The sequence below is a fragment of the Euleptes europaea genome, chromosome 4 (assembly GCF_029931775.1).
Source record: "Euleptes europaea isolate rEulEur1 chromosome 4, rEulEur1.hap1, whole genome shotgun sequence".
Lineage (NCBI taxonomy): Eukaryota > Metazoa > Chordata > Lepidosauria > Squamata > Sphaerodactylidae > Euleptes > Euleptes europaea.
Window position 1 is genome coordinate 100,562,180 of NC_079315.1, and position 14,444 is coordinate 100,576,623.

Genomic DNA, 14,444 nt, shown 5'->3' on the forward strand with positions numbered 1-14,444 from the left:
TCTTCTTTTTCTTTTTTTCCCCTCACCCTTGGGTAGGCTGGTTCCTCTCTCCCCATGCCCACACTAGAGTTGCCAACCTCCAGGTACTAGCTGGAGATCTCCTGCTATTACAACTGATCTCTAGCCGATAGAGATCAGTTCACCTGGAGAAAATGGCCGCTTTGGCAACTGGACTCTATGGCATTGAAGTCTCTCCCCTCTCCAAACCCCACCCTCCTCAGGCTCCACCCCAAATACCTCCTGCCGGTGGCAAAGGGGGACCTGGCAAGTGGCAACCCTAACCCACACCCACCTTCTCCTCCAAACACTGCTTGAAGTTGCTACAACAACTCAGTATGCTGCCTGAATGTTTGCATATGGTCAGACATCACCCATTTCATTTTTATAGTATCTCATCTTCATCTTCCCCCAAAAAACTAACACTAGATTTTGGGGTTTCTTCCATGTTTGCATCATTATGCATTGTATCAGGGGTTGGACCCATTTTGTGGATTTTTAAAATCGGCGTTATATTATCATCACTCTCATTAATAGATTGCAAGAGGTTTCAGGAATTGTGGCAGCTGTCTAAGTACCAAACGGAAAAAAAAAAAAGATTGACAGCAGGAATAATACCACGTTGTATGGCGACTGTTCTTGCCGTATACGGCAGCGTCTCTATTTCTGCTGTTTTGGTAGATTCGTCATTAAACTACATCCACAGGAAATGCTGAAATTGCAGGCAGTTGCAAAAAAACGAAAGCAGAAGGCATTGGGGAATCGCTAGAGACTGCTAGAAATTAGCATGAGAGGCCTCATTGCAGGCATTGCTCACGGACTTTATTTCCCAATCTTTGGAAATTAGCTTATATAGGCAAACAGCTGAAAATGTAATATTGTTTTTAAAAGCAACGGGCAAATAAATTAGGTAATAAACAAGGGCTTCAGAAGGAGACAAGTAAATGCATTCTTCATGAACTGAAAAAAAAGAGCAGCTTAATAAAGAGGAAGTATACAAAACCAGATCAAGTCTCATGTGGTTTGGCAAGAGACTGTGTTATTTCACTGGAATGTTTTTGTGATACCTTAGTGTACCAGGAGGAGGAGGAGGAGGCAGAAAGACAGGCTGGTGGATCCCAAGGGAAATAATTGCTACAGAAGGGGACAGCAATATTCACAATAAGCATAGAATCAAATACAATACCCCATGGGTAGGGTTTTAAATACCCGATTCAATAAGGGTATTGAAATACCAGAACCAGTGGGTTGAAATTAAATCAAAAGAGTTTCCGTCCAGACACTAGGAAGAATTTTCTAACAGTTAGAGTGGTTCCTCAGTGGAACAGGCTTCCTTGGGAGGTGGTAAGCGCTCCTTCCCCGGAGGTTTTTAAGAAGAGGTTAGATGGCCATCTGTCAGCAATGCTGATTCTGTGACCTTAGGCAGATGATGAGAAGGAGGGCATCTTGGCCATCTTCTGGTCACTAGGGGTGTGGGGGGAGGTAGTTGTGAATGTCCTGCATCGTTCTGGGGGTTGGACTAGATGACCCTGTTGGGCCCTTCCAACTCTATGATTCTAAGATTCTAAGGGCATCCAAAGTCTCTTCCTTTTCACTTCCCATATATTCAGCTACAGGCCTTTCATCTACAAAGTGCTTTACAACTATTTTTCCCTATTTTACAAATAAGGAATGAAGGCAGAGAGATTGTTACTTGGCCAAGGACAAGGTATTACAATATTATTTGTTGTTGTTGTTTTACATTTGGAGCACTAATGTGGTATACAGTGCATTCCTATGGAGAGTTACTCCAGTTTAAGCCCATTCATTTCAATGGGCTTACACTGGAGTAACTCCTTAGGAATGCACTGATAGTGTCCAATTAGAACCAGGGAGCCTGAAGAGGGGGGGTTTGGGGAGAGGAGGGACTTCAATGCCATAAAGTCCAATTGCCAAAGCGGTCATTTTCACCTGGTGAACTGATCTCTGTTGCCTGGAGATCAGTTGTAATAGTGGGAGATCTCCATCCACCACCTGGAGGTTGGCAACCCTAGTCCAGCCTCTCCTCCAGACTGACCTCCACTACCACTCCAGGACCAGGACAACAGAATCAGGTGAAGTATGATTTAATACCTCTCTTTCTCTCTTCTACCACTGCATTCAGCCCCCAGGATTTCTGCTCGCACTTTTAAAAATAACATCCCATTGCATCATCCTGCTCCAGCTTCCCTCTTTCTGTCCTTCTATCTTGCCACCAGAACCCCTCATAACCCCCCTCTCCAGGCACTTCTGCTACCCTGCAGCTTTCCCTCACCCCCATCCTCTGCATAGCCCCTTACTTTCAGACCCAGCCATTTTCTAGTGCCCACCCCACACCAACCATAGCTGTCTTTGTGCCTCTTTCTCTCTCTCTCTCAGTTCAGCGGCTCCTTTCTCTTGGTCCCTGCCAGGACCTAGGGTTGCTAGTTCCAGGTTGGGAAATACCTGGCGATTTTGGGGGTGGAGTCTGAAGAGAGCGGGGTTTGGAGAGGGGTGGGACTTCAATGCCATAGAGGCCAATTGCCAAAGCCGCTATTTTCTCCAGGGAACTGATTTCTATTGCCTGGAGATCAGTTGTAATCGTGGGAGATCTCCAGCCACCACCTGGAGTAGGGTTGCCAGGTCCCTCTTCACCACCAGTGGAAGGTTTTTGGGGCGAAGCCAGATCCTTGATTTGTTTACTGGCAATTTGTAGATTATAACCAACAAGAAGGCAGCTGCTTTGGGACCCCTCTTTGACTGACTAGAAACCCAGAATTCAAGCAGGCTTCCATATAGCTAGAATGCGGTGGCAAGTAGGGTTGCCAGGTCCCTCTTTGCCAGCGGTGGGAGATTTTTTGGGCAGAGCCTGAGGAGGGTGGGGTTTGGGGAGGGGAGGGACTTCAATGCCATAGAGTCCAATTGCCAAAGGAGCCATTTTCTCCAGGTGAACTAATCTCTATCCGCTGGAGATCAGTTGTAATAGCAGGAGATCTCCAGCTAGTACCTGGAGGTTAACAACCCTAACCTACTAGGACCCAACACACACACACAACCCCCCCCCTTGGTTGGGCCCCTCTAAAAGGGAACAAGAAGAGGGTGGGACAGTACTGTAAAATGCAGGAATTATCATACTAGGCTTGAAAGTGTCATTATTGCATGTATGAACTGCCATCGATTAACTGATGTCTTCATTTTCCTCCTTCGATCTATCCATTCTTTAGTCAATAAAATCTACTATCGCTTATTAGAAGTGATTTTCTTTCCATCTCCTTCGGGGAAGAAACATGCCAGGGCAAGCTAGCCTATACATGGGCCTAAGAGATCCCTAGGATGCACATTCATTGGGACTATGGCTGCCAAACTCTAGGTGGGGCCTGGAGATCTCCTGCTTTTACAACTGGTCTTCGGAATACAGAGAACAGTGCCCATGGAGAAAATGGATGCTTTGGAGGGTGGACTCTGTACCCCACTGAGGTCCCTCCCCTCCCCAAACCCCACCCTCTCCAGGCTCCACCCCCAAATATCCAGGTATTTCCCAAGCAGTTGCAGGTAACCTAGTGGGGATGCCAGCCTCAGGTTTTTGGTAATAATACAGAACTAATATGGTCTCTGGCCAGAGGACTTATGATCACTGCAAAAGACCATGTGAGACTCTTAGGATGACCAGATGCAAAGGCAGACAGGGTCTCAGGGCCTGCAACAGTCAGACACAAGAGAGAATTCTTTCCGGTACAGCTTTTCTCACTGCTGCACGGCAAACTGTACCCGCCAAAATTTTCACTTCAGGCCAACTCATTAAAGGTACTGTACTAGCTAGAATGGGGATGCTCGATTGCACCATCACAATTTCAATGTATCACGCTCAAGGGATGGTGAGCGTACCTCCTGCCCCTCCTTTGTACCACTCTTTGGGTAGCAACTCTGTATGAATGTGTTGTGGTTACAGAGATCAGGCTCTGAGCATGGTCTCCCAACACAGGGTCAAGATGGAGTCCCTAGGTAAAGAATGTACTTCTTCATGGCGTGAGAACGGAACAGCCCCAAAAAATAAAGAGAGCTCCTTCCTCATGTCTTGAGAAATTATAATCTCCCCTTTGATTCCATCCCTTTCTGGTGCCATTTGGCTCTTTTTGCCCCAAGAGGAAGAATTGATTGACTAACCATTTGGCTGTCCCAGACTATGTCCTTTGAGCTGTGACAGCAAGGTGCGAAAAGGAAAACCTTTTGTTCTTACTTTGCCCGGAGCCGTTTGCCATACTAAGAGCTGGAACGCTTTGTGCTTGGGAGAGAGAGTCCACTCCTCTCCAGTAGTTTTCATTTTGCTATCCATGAGCTTGCAGGTTCCATCTCATAGACATAGGTAGACTGCAGTCCCAATGTTTGAATTATTGGGGTGAATTCTAGGGAGGGTGGCATTTCCCCACACTGGATATTCTATCTGAAACACTTCAGCTACAATTGGATGCTATTTATTTATTTGTTGTTTTGTTGTTGTTTGTTTTGTCAGCCATGTTTATTGTGCATGGCCATAGGCCTTCACAATCAAGACAATATTACAACCACTTAACGTATATATAAAACCATTAAAAGCCATAAGATTAACTGACGAGATCCCGACAACAAAAGGACTGGATAAATAAGATGCTAGAACTGACGGAAATGGCAAAACTTACGGCTTTGATAAATCAGACTGATAATGTACAATTTTGGAGGGAATGGGAGGCATGGAGACTTTACTGTGAGAAGCAATTTTTAATGGGATCATTTAAAGGATATTCATTGACAACCCCTTTGATTACTTTGAATTATGATTAAGCTTAAGATAATGAATTAACATTTAGATAAGATAAGCTGAGATAAGTATATATTAGTAACAGGTTAGGGATTAGTGCTGTTAGCAAAAGTATATAAAATTTAATTGAGGATGGAAGAGAATGAGGGGGGAGTCGTTTTATATATTAATTGCTATATTTTTTACTTTTTACCTTTTAATGCTTGATTTGCTTTCAAATACTTGATGTTTTTATATACATGTTAATGAAAAGAAGAAAACAATAAAAAAAATTATTAAAAAAAAGCCATAAGATTAAAACACACCAGTTTGGCTCCTTTCCTCAGTCGATGGCTTTCTTTGCCCTGATTTTCCTGGCCGCAAGGCCAGAAAGTGCCATTTTCCGGGAAACAAAAAGGGTCAATATTGGAATATTTATTTGTCCGTTTAGAAACTTCCATCCTGACTTTCAGCCTAAAGGCTCACAAAATAAATTGATACAAAAAGCTAACAGAGTAACGGAATAACTGAAACCTCCCCCAAAGCAACAACCACACCGTATCTACAGTATCCGTGGTGTGCACAGGTGAAAACTTTTGCGGCAGCATTGAAAGAACCAATAAACAACAACCCAACAGCAGACTTACAATGTCATCTCTGTTTCTGTCAAGGATGATCTCCTCTCTGACAGGAAACCGATAACCATGCCATCTGTGGAGGCTTTCTTACTGCACAAGGTATAAGAGCCAGGAAAAAGCCTGACATGGTTTTCAGGTGTTTTGCTGACTTTGCTGCGCAGCGTGTGCGACAGGAAAGCATTCCTTTGGTTTATAAGCATCTCTGATACTTGAAAATAAAAGGTCTGAGAAATGTACGGCGCTGTGGTTACATTTGCCAGACATATTCCTAAATAGGGTTGCCAGCTCTGGGTTGGAAAATACTTGAAAATAAAAAGGTCTGAGAAATGTACTGCGCTGTAGTTACATTTGCCAGACATACTCCTACATAGGGTTGCCAGCTCTGGGTTGGAAAATACTTGAAAATAAAAGGTCTGAGAAATGTACTGTCCTGTGGTTACATTTGCCAGACATACTCCTAAATAGGGTTGCCAGCTCTGGGTTAGAAAATACTTGAAAATAAAAGGTCTGAGAAATGTACTGCGCTGTAGTTACATTTGCCGGACATACTCCTACATAGGGTTGCCAGCTCTGGGATGGAAAATACTTGAAAATAAAAGGTCTGAGAAATGTACTGCCCTGTAGTTACATTTGCCAGACATACTCCTACATAGGGTTGCCAGCTCTGGGTTGGAAAATACCTGAAGATTTTGGGGGGCGGAGTCTTAGGAGGGAGGGGTTTGGAGAGGGGAGGGACTTCCATGCCATAGAGTCCAATTGCCAAAGTGGCCATTTTCTCCTGGGGAACTGATTTCTATTGTGTGGTGATCAGTTGTAATTAGGGTTGCCAGGTCCCCCCTCTCCTCCGGCGGGAGGTTGTTGGGGGCGGAGGTGAGGCAAGATCATGTGCGGCCGTGCCGACGCGATCGGCTTACACCCGGAAGTGCCGCATCGCAAGGGGCCTTTACCACTCAAACTGAGAGTTTCAGTAGTAAAAGGCCCGTTGCGATGTGGCACTTCCGGGTATAAACAAATCGCAAGGGGCCGTTTACCACTAAAAGGCCCCTTGTGGTGCATTTACACCCAGAAGTGCTGCAACACAACGAGCCTTTTACTGCTCAAACTGGGAGTTTGAGTGGTAAACGGCCCCTGGCGATGCAGCGCTTCTGGGTGTAAACTGGAAGTGGCATGGTGCAGTGGGCAGGCGCACATGCATGCATTGCCCGCCGACCCTCAGCTGGTCGACGGGCAGCCAGGTGGATTGGTGTGGGTTTGCCCACCAGCTGTCACTTGGCAACCCTAGTTGTAATAGTGGGAGATCTCCAGCCACCACCTGAAGGTTGTCAACCCTATTACTAAAATGTATGGCTACTTTTGAAATTTCCTTTTATTGTTAGTCAAAATCTTTTGTGAATGATATGTTAATGATATGTTTTGGAGGTCATTAATACATAGGGTCACCGCAAGTCAGAAGCGACTTGACAGCACATAACGTACACAGGCTCAGAATACAGTCCACATTGGCTTCCAATGCTTTCCTTCAGCATGAAGGTGAGCATTACAGTCCTGCTGGGTGCCTCTGTGATTTGGACTGAATATAGGGTTGCCAACCTCTAGGTACTAGCTGGAGATCTCCTGCTATTACAACTGATCTCCAGCAGATAGAGATCCATTCACCTGGAGAAAATGGCCGCATTGGCAATTGGACTCTATGGCATTGAAGTCCCTCCCCTCTCCAAACCTCATCCTTCTCAGGGTCCGCCCCCATACCTTCCCACCAGTAGTGAAGAGAGACCTGGCAGCCCTAACCAAATATCTGAGCTGGAGAAGAATGGCTCTTCCTGTTTCCTTCCTCTCCCTCTTTCTCTCCGTGTCCACTCACCTTATCCGCTGCTGGCTCTACAGCTGCCACTGCAGTAGCTGGCAGGCAAGCAGAAGAGAAATGACTCCTTTCTCTGTTTTCTGCCTCCCCCTCATTTCCCCAGGCACCCTGAATGCTATTGGGACTGTGTCCAAGGGACCGGGTATGCCATGGAAAAAATAGTTCTCCTGGATGCCTGACCAATTTTTATTAACACAACAATTAATGAGCAATTTTTATTAACCTGCTCCATTTGTGTGTGTGGGTTTGGTAGTTAAATGAAACAATGGAAAAGAAATCAGGAAGTACCTAGAGAGAAGCAAGACCATACTGAGCTTTGTAAACAGCTGGCTTGTATATTACATTTTTAGGGCTTCCTTGGGAACTGAGAGCACATGGTGACAAGCAGGATTTTGTCTTAATGTGCCCCATGTGTGATCTTCATTGTGACTTTATGGACTGTCCTCCAATGTGGAAAATGGGCCTTTCTCTGTCTTTTGTCTGTGCTTAAATTTTCTGGAAACTGAATATTAGCATTGTCTTAAATGTTGTTGGTATGCCAACAGGCATTAACATGATCTATTTTATCACAAATTGCACCTTGGTTTGCTTGCAAAGTTCACTCCCATCACCATCAGGTCTGTGGAACAAATGCAGAAACCGGTTGTGGTGATAGATTTCACAGTTTAGAGACATTCCCTTAACTTTACAAGCCCGGTGCACACAACAGCCCCATATGTGCACTGAAGGGAGAACTGGAGCTGGGACCAGAGCTGCCATAAGCACGCTGGCCCCATCTTCTGCCTCTGCACATTCACCTGGTCCTCTGCAGGGGTGACCGTGTGCAGGAAGTGACCATGTGAACTCTACTTCCCTGTGATCAGTGACTTTCCAAAACCAGGGTAGCTGAGGACAGCTTTCGTGGAACCACTTATCTCCAGGAGGCTGCCCCTTCTGACGACCAGAGGATGGGGCCAATTTAATGGTTCCCAGCCGCCCTCCCCACATGTTTAGTAAATGTTTGGGCTCCCATGTGCACGGGGCTACAGTGTTAAGGAACAGGCCATTTGTAGACTTGCCCTAAGAACACATGACCTTGGTTTAAGGTTGTAGGGGGGGGGGAATGGAAATTAATCCAATCCCTTCTGTGGGGCAATATCCCAGCACTCACTCGGTGCAGGATATTCCTCCTGTTTCAAGCAGCAGAGTTCAAAACAGCCAATACTATTAATGCGGAGAATTATGAATAGCACCCATATTAAAATTGAAGAAAACTGTTTTTTAATAAATGTCCATAAAGTCTTTTAAAACAAACAACATTTTCCCTAAGAGGTTTCTATAACATTTACCTCATCTTAATTGAAACAGTGTGACATCTTGAGAGAGTGTGAGGCAGAGATAGAGAGAGTGATACAGAGACAGTTGGCAGCATCAGTTGGTTACAAGTAACTGTCACTAGAAGGGAGGGGCTGATTCTAGAGGAGCACAGAGCCCTCTGTCAGTCAAATCAGGCCCCAGCATTTACCGTAATCCAACAAAGGTTGCCAGGTCCTGCTTCGCCACCCTACAAGCAGCCCACAAGCCAAACTAGCAGGTGGTCGAGATCGATGAGTATAACAATAAAAAATCCTCACAATTAAGAAAGTAGGGTTGGTCCAGTGCAATATTTCTGGAACAACAGATAAAGACTAACAGAACGAGGACTTTAATACAAAGAACAGATTAAAATAGTTTATGTGCCCGTCTTTAAGCCTTGCCTTTAAGCCTTGGTGTTGCCAACCTCCAGGTACTAGCTGGAGGTCTCCTGCTATTACAATTGATCTCCAGCCAATAGAAAATGGCTGCTTTGGCAATTGGACTCTATGGCATTGAAGTCCCTCCCTTCCCCAAACCCTGTCCTCATCAGGCTCTGCCCCAAAAACCTCCCACCGGTGGCGAAGCGGGACCTGGCAACCTTTGTTGGATTAAACGCTGGGGCCTGATTTGATTGACAGAGGGCATGTGTGTCCTTGCGCGAATTCATGGTAACCTCCGCAAGAGTCCACAAAAATATTTTTCAAACTTTTTGACTAGTAAACTCTTGGCAAAAAGAGACAGACCAATTCTCTTTTGTGAAGTGATTTGTGTTTAACTTTGCAGACTGGAAAATGTCCCTGTCAGTTACGTCTCCACTTAGTTACTTTCTCTTCACCCCCACCCCCCAAAAAAAATCTTCTTTCAACCATTCCATTACTGAATGCCAGTTTTTTTCATTTTGAGTTTTGATTAGTTAATATACGAAAGTAAATTCCCTACCCTCCCGTTTAAATTTAGAAAATAGTGTGCCTTGTCTATTAACAAGTCCGGGAAACAGTGTTTTTGTGGATATTGAACATGCTTCACAGGTAATAAATCTTGGCCCGTACCAGAACAAACTGAAGTCAAGAGTTACTGCACTTTGCCAGATGTGATCCCTCGAGATTCAGGCTGCTGCAGCTTTGGACCCTGCTGCTAGCACTCTTCCCATTGCTCCACCATGCAGAGGTTACCGTGTTTCTCTTCAAGGGTCACATCCAAGTGTTGATAGAATGCATAACATTACTTTCCAAACAGCCGCTCAGGTTTTCTGCTGCTTTTTGATTCATCATATCGCTGAATGCTAGTGAAGCCTGCAGCGATTAGAAGTGTGGAGAGGTGTCCTGCCGTGCCATGAGAAAAAAATGCATATTCGATGATGAATGGAGGCAGTTCCTTGTCCGACTTCTGTGGACTTTGACTGGCCAACTCTACCTATGGAGCTGGTCTCTGTATTGCCAACTCTACCTGTTGAACTGAATTCTTTTTATGTTGGCTGGGACTAGCGTTTTCCTGTATACGTGTTCTTATAGAGACCACTCGTGGAATTTCTATGTTTTGTTTTTGTTTCTGTTTTGTATATTATAGTTATAAGATTATTTAGGTAGTTAGACAGTCCAGGAGTTATATGTATAAATCGGTGTGAACATTGATATATGATTTCTTGGAGCCAGCGTGCTGATATTTTGTATAGCAATTTCATAGTTTCAGCATAGGTTTGGGTTGTTTTCGATATGAGAAAAATGCACAGCTGAACAGCAGCCATCCACATTTCAGCGAGGGTCCATTCCTTCCCTGAAAGCTATCCATCTCGACACAAACTTTTCACAGTGTTGTGACTGACATCCCCTGTTGTCCCTCTATGAGCCACATGGAGCCGACTTGGACTGGGAAGCTCTTGGTTCTTGTGACACTCTCGCTGGTTAATTTACCTCATAAGATTGTTGTGAAGGTAAAAATAGGAGACGGACTGTGTATCCTATCTGAGATTGCCAACCTCCAGGTGAGGTCTGGAGATGTCCCTGAATTACAACTGATCTCTAGACTACAGAGATCAGTTCCCCTGAAGAAAATAGCTGCTCTGGCATTTTACTCAGCAGGTTTTTCTCCTTCCCAAATGTCCAGAAATTTCCCAACCCAAAGCTGGCAACCCTTGACAGAAAGGTAGAATACTACATGATGAAGGCAAGTCTATTAATCTCATAAATTGTAATCAGTTCATTAACTTGGATTTTGCCTAAACATTCAACAGATGGACATGAAGCAATTTTCACTGGTTTCCCCATGAACCAGGCTATTTCTGGGGGTCCCCTCTTTCCCAGGAGCAGCATTTCACAGATGACCCTGGAGGTCCATTCCAGCTCTATATTTCTATGTAAGCCTCTTTGGATCCCCATTGGGGAGAAAAGCAGGGTACAAATAAATATATTGAAGAATGTAGACAAAGTGGAACGTGTCCAGAGGAGGGCAACAAAGATGGTGAGGGGTCTGGAAACCAAGTCCTATCAGGAAAGTTTGAAGGAGCTGGGTGTTTATCCTGAAGAGGAGAAGACTGAGAGGGGATATGATAACCATCTTGAAGTACTTGAAGGGCTGCCATATAGAGGATGGTGCTGAGTTATTTTCTGTTGCCCCAGAAGGTTGGACTAGAACCAACAGGTTGAAATTAAATCAAAAGATTTTCCATCTAGACATTAGGAATAATTTTCTAAAAGTTAGAGCGGTTCCTCAGTGGAACAGGCTTCCTTGGGAGGTGGTGAGTTCTCCTTTTTAAGCAGAGGCTAGATGGCCAACTGTCACAATGCTGATTCTATGACCTTAAGCGGATCACGAGAGGGAGGGCATCTTAGCCATCTTCTGGGCATGGAGTAGGGGTCACTAAGGGTGTGTGGGGGAGGTAGTTGTAAATTTCCTGCATTGTGCAGGGGGTTGGACTAGATGACCCTGGTGGTCCCTTCCAACTCTATGATTCTATGAAATTAAGAACATAAGTTCTTGGGGTCAAAAATTTCATCCAGTGGTATCATGATGCTCTGTATGGGCATTTCATTAAAGTAATGGGGGGACATTTATATGCAAGGAAGTACAACTCTAAGAAGAATGCTGGTGGATCAGAATGCTTGGAGTTTGAGTGGTAAAGGGCCCCTTGAGATGCGGTGCTTCCGGGTGTAAACCGGAAATGACATGGCAGGCAGGCGTGTGTGCACAACTTGCCCGCCATCCCTCAGCTGGTTGGCAGGCAGCCAGGTGGATTGGCGAGGGTTTGCCCGCCACCTCCTGGCACTTGGCAACCCTACCACTCCTACACAGGAAGCCAGCTGGATGACCTTGGGCTAGCCACAGCTCTCTCAGCCCCACCTAACTCACAGGATGTCTATTGTGGGGAGGGGAAGGGAAGGTGATTGTAAGCCGGTTTGATTCTCTGTTAAGTGGTAGAGAAAGTCAGCATATAAAAAACCAAGTGGGAGATTTTAGTCTCCATTGAAAGGCTTGCCAACTCAATTTAGTCGTACAGCTTACTACAAGAGGACACCCTTTGAGTGTGCATCCTTGGACACTAACACCTATAGCAGCAGCCCTGGATTGAATCAGTTAAACACCGCACATGTTGAACAAATTCAGGATTTATTGAAAGTAAACATTTGCATTGGCTACAACAGTGTAACTGTTACAAAGCTGAATAAAAGAGCTTAAATAGCAATAGAAAGCAAGTGCTGTAAAAAGTGAATAGAGAAAATATTTGGCCTTCGTGATCTGCTGGCAGTATTTACAGTTATGTACACATTGTTAAATATTTGTAATAATTTGAAGGCACCAGAGGCTAAAATTAGCAGGCGGCAATAATATCTTGTGCACAAAATTTGAAGATGTTGATTGGGAAACAGGCTGTTTTGTTAACAGAGGCCAAGGTTAATGTTTAAATAAAGGAATGACTGAAGTTTCTTTAACCCCCCCCCCATCAAAAAGGGTTATGTTTTGAGTAAGTTAAAAGAAATATCATTTGAAAGAGCTCAGAATGATGCAGAATGATGAGAAAGGCTCTGTTTTATCTGAATTGTTGGCAGTAAACATTTGATGGGCGAAAACGCATGGTCGCTTTAGCCTCCTTTATTCCCTGTTTCAGCCAGGGTTCAGCCAGGATCGAGCACATTCAGTGAAACACATGCATTTGATCCTGGCTGAATCCTGGCTGAAACAGGGAATAAAGGAGGCTAAAGCGACCATGCGTTTCCGCACAATGTCAGCTATCTGTCAATGGAGATTTTACATTGTTTTTTTGTCCCCTAACATCTACTTGAAATGTCTTTGCCTACAAAATACTAATACTTAGTCTACCCTACTGAACTACAAAACCCAATAAAAAAGTTGAACAAGTAGTTAATGTACATCTCTGATGCCTATGCACAGACTTTAGATTGAGCAGGAAGTAAATGGCTAGGGTTGCCAGCCTGCAGGTGGTGGCTGGAGATCTCCTGCTATTACAACTGATCTCCAGGTGACAGAGATCAGTTCCCCTGGAGAAAATGGCCCCTTTGACAATTGGACTCTATGGCATCGAAGTCCCTCCCCTCTCCATACCCCGCTCTCCTCAGGCTCCACCCCCAAAATCTCCAGGTATTTCCCCACCTGGAGCTGGCAACCCTGTAAATGGCAAATATTCCATCCAGTAATAAGACAGCTCTTGCCTTAAGAAAAAAATCTGTTTGATCTCCCCTATGGACCAGTAGTTAACATCTCACATTACAAATAATACAGATGAGCCACAGAGCATATCTGTGCTGCACATTTCTATCAGTTTTATTCAGCCTCTGCTCTGGCTTCTCTGGAAAAAAAAATCTGCAGAATGTAACATGATGAAGGTACTGAGAATTGTCTGCTTGAGATTCTTGCCATCTTTTTTTTTTTACAGCTATGGTTCTCAGAAATCCTGGGAAGGATTTAAGTATGTAGTGTAGATATACCCAAATTATTTCATATAGAGAACATATGAAGCAAACTGCACACTCATTATACCCCAAAGCATGCAACTTTCTATTTTTTTCCTCTCTGAAAGCTAGGGCTGCCAGCTACCTGGAGGAAAAAATGTCCTGTCCCTTTAACAGAAGTTATCAGGTGATGTTATTTACCTCTGTGCCAGGAAAACTTCAGCTGCCCATTTCCACAAAACGTATTAAACCTCCATTAAAGGGACAGGGATTTTTTTCTCTAGGTCTGTTGGCAACCCAACTGAAAACTTTTCCTTGTAGTATGATGGGTGGGGTAGCCAGCTGCTTCTTTAGTTACAACCCTTCTGCATCTTTAACATTTGCACTAAAGGGGAAGTCTTTTCAAGTTGCTGCATGACAAGCTGCAAAATGTCAAAATGCCCTCTTCTGTAGAAGCATCAAAGGTGCAAAGAGCCTTGTCCTTTATACATGGTCTTTGTAACCACATGCGCTACAAAGAGGTCGAATTACCAGAAGTTTCATCTCAGGTGGCTAGGCAGCCAGGTTTAGACCTGAAAAGGGCACCTATACCTTTAAGAGAAGAGACACTGCTGTGACTTTCGCAGTTCCTTTGATGTGTGAAAGCTGAACAGGTAAGTCCTTGTAGGTCATAAAGGGCCAAGGTAATGCCTTTCACTGCTCGCAAGTGATCACAGGGATCTGACAGCAGAGCCTCTACCTGCATTGATGTTGATATTGCTATTTTTTTTAAACCACGGGAAAATGACTTTCAGTACATCTCTGTATGTGTTGAGGTGGTTTCAATGCATGTCTCAGTACATCTGGGAATAACTTGACTGAACGCGGAAGGGAAGGCTCACCTAGGCATTTGATTGCAGAAAATCTGATAGAAATCATCAATGCAGTGGAATGGACAG